The sequence below is a fragment of the Chaetura pelagica genome, unplaced genomic scaffold (genome assembly GCF_000747805.2).
Source record: "Chaetura pelagica isolate M959 unplaced genomic scaffold, ChaPel_1.0 scaffold85, whole genome shotgun sequence".
Classification (NCBI taxonomy): Eukaryota; Metazoa; Chordata; class Aves; order Apodiformes; family Apodidae; genus Chaetura; species Chaetura pelagica.
In genome coordinates, this window is record NW_009953505.1 from 2,801,536 (window position 1) to 2,804,576 (window position 3,041).

A 3,041-nucleotide genomic window follows, 5' to 3' on the forward strand; every position below is an offset into this window, starting at 1 on the left:
CCCCTGACAACTCAGTGCTACAACCAAGCCCAGCACCATGGCACAGCAGCCAGCAGCAATTCTGAACATGTCACCCTGCCATGGCAGCTGCTGTGCCCCCACCAGTGCCCCCACCAGCTGCCACTGCTTGCTGGGTGCACTGGTAGAGAAACCTGCCCTTCGCACCCAGCTCTCCATTGTGCAAAAGTGGTCAAGACTTGAAGCTAGAGGAGTAATAGCTCCTCAGAGATGCTGTTAAGAATAACTGGAAAAAATCTTTATGAAGATAGTTGTCCAAATTATCTTGAATTGTTTTTAGGTTGTTGGTTGGTTGGTTTTTTTGTTTCTTTTTAACTGGGACAACATCCTTTGAAAAAGAATTCCATATTCAACAGATATTATGTCCATTTTTTTTTTCTTTTTCCTAGTTTAATTTTCCTTCTTTTAAAACTTCATTGCCTTGTTTTAGAGACAAAGCAGAGAAGACTTTCACTTTAATGGCATCCCTTGTTATAAATGTCTTTCCTAAAGCAATAAAATGTAAGCTTTTCAGTCTCTTCTCAGAGGACAGAATCTTTAGCCTATTCCCTAGCCATCTTCTGTTGCCTCTGAAATGTCTTTCATTCACTTGCAACACCTTTGGAAATAAATGGTAGGGATCATCTGCCCAACTCCAGGCATCCAAAGTGATTCATTTCATCTTATCACTAGCATCTAATACATGCCTGAGGACTCAGTCTTTATAAATACCCACTTCTTTTTTTTTTTTTTTGTCTAGAAAAGAGGTTGAGTGATTGCTTTAGACTTAGACATCTTTTAAATGTTTAAGTAAAGACAGACAAAACCCACCCTGAGGTGACAGAACTGCACACAGTATCCCAGATGACACAGTCTAAATTTACAGAAATGCACTTTCAAATTATCCATCCCATTCTTTTGGCATCCTAAGATCACCAAACTGAATTAGAGAAGAAAGACACTGTACAGAACAGGGAGGTCCAAGCCAAGAGAGCAGCCAAGTACACAATTTCTCCTTAACCCTAAAAAGGCTTCAAAGATTTTTCCTGGTAAAAGTTAAGTGGCTTCTAGCTGAGCCTCAGAAGTGCTTCACCAGTCATGCTCTTAAAAAAATTGAGTGCTTAAAATTTTAAACATGAAAGTTGAAGCACTGAAGAGCATAACAGGCTCAGCTAGAAACCACTTTGCTTCTATAAGAATTTCTTTGAGAAAGGCTGTCAGGTCAGGGGGCTCCTCCAGACACTTAAACTCTGGGAAGCTGCAAAGTCCTTCCTACAGGAATCAAGACTTCTGCATACAGGAGAAGCAACTATCACAGACCTCAGCCAAATTAATGCTTTGATGCTGGAAATTTTACGTGCTTCAAATCAGTAGTGTTCAAGTTCGGCAGATGTGTAAGACTTTAATTGCCAGCTTCACTGCTGATGATTTTTCATTAATGAAAACTTTTTTTGACATTTCAAAACCAATTTTAGTCAAGCTTCTGTGTGTCAGTGATTAAAAAACTCTAGACATGTGATTTGGTGTACACCTGGTCCATTAAGTAAGAAATAAACAGCAAAACAGTAATTTTCAAATGTAAACTCTGGTTAGTTTTGCAGGGTTTTTTTATATTTACTCCATAATCATGAAAACAGTGGAAAACTGTCTTTTGCCTGTCCTTCTGGTTACCAAAATATTGATGTTAAAAAGGCCATAAACAAAGAATCAAGGCTCCAGTTGGAGATGAAGCAACCACTTGAAAATCAAAACAAAGAAACAAAAAATCTTTGGTGTTTTAACAATGCTTTTGATAATTTAATAATGAAAAAAATATTATCTTCTTTAGCTTCTGAACCGTTAGAGTGGCTCATTTTCTTTCTCTGTAACTGTCCAAGCTAGGAGTTTTCTTCATGAAAACCAGCTTCCTGAGTCTTGAAGTTTGTGGTTTAGATTAAAACACCAACTGCATGTCAATGTCCATGACTAGCACCAGATTTGCTATCAAGAGAAGAAGAAGCAGAATCCCCACAACCACAGGCTGTGGATTCAGAGGAGGATGACAGGCAGCTGGAGGCAAAATGAGCTGCCCTAAAGCAACCCACAACAATCTTATGGGACCAAACCTCAGTGCCACCTGGTACCTAAGCCTGAGATCGTTCTGCTCCTCAGTTATGCAAACTGAGGTAATCTTCAGAGATAAATCCTTGTGCACATCAGATAAAAATGCCTTAATTTCATAAATAACATTGAGACTAGGATTTTTATCCCATACTATTTCATGGCAATAACAATGCAAACACTCTGAAGAAATAAAACTGAGTTAAATAATAATTAAATAATAATTAGTTAAATAATAATTAGAAATTGTAGCTCCTGTGTCCCCAGCTGCCTTTCAACTGGAAGAATCACAGACATTACAGATTGAAATTGCCTATTAAAACAGCTAGTCTAATTTCTTGACAGTGTAGAATAAATATCTCAGGCTGCTATCCATTATAATAATCCAGGTTGGGATCACTTTGCTTATCTTTGAATTTCAGTCATGTCTGGAATGGACAGAAAGAAAGCCTTCAGTAGGTGAGAATATAACAGTTGATCTACCATTAATGCTACCTGTTCACCTTTTAATGTAACTCACATCTAGTACATAAAATCATCGGTGCTCCTCCAACAGATCGATAGGAAATAAAAGACTTCACATGTCAGTCCTTTTCAAGGAATTTCTTCTGCTGGGATAGGAAAAAAAAACTATTTCCTTAGTATAATAACTGGACTTAATTTCATATGGAGAGCTGCAAAGATGCTTATCCCTTTGAGACCCATAAACAAACCACAGGTTTTTAATCTTCATTTTGAAACTTAGTTTGAGACTTAGCAAGCAGACACATTTACAAAGAATTTGGATAGGAAATGGAACAATTTATTTTACTCAAAGCATTTTATAACAGCCTTGAACATTAGCACAAGAGGCAGAAAGAAGGGGACGGCTTTTCTCTGTGTTGACATTTTAAGTTTCACCAGGAGTAAGTACACTGGACCACTGTGAAGTGGTAACTGTCTCC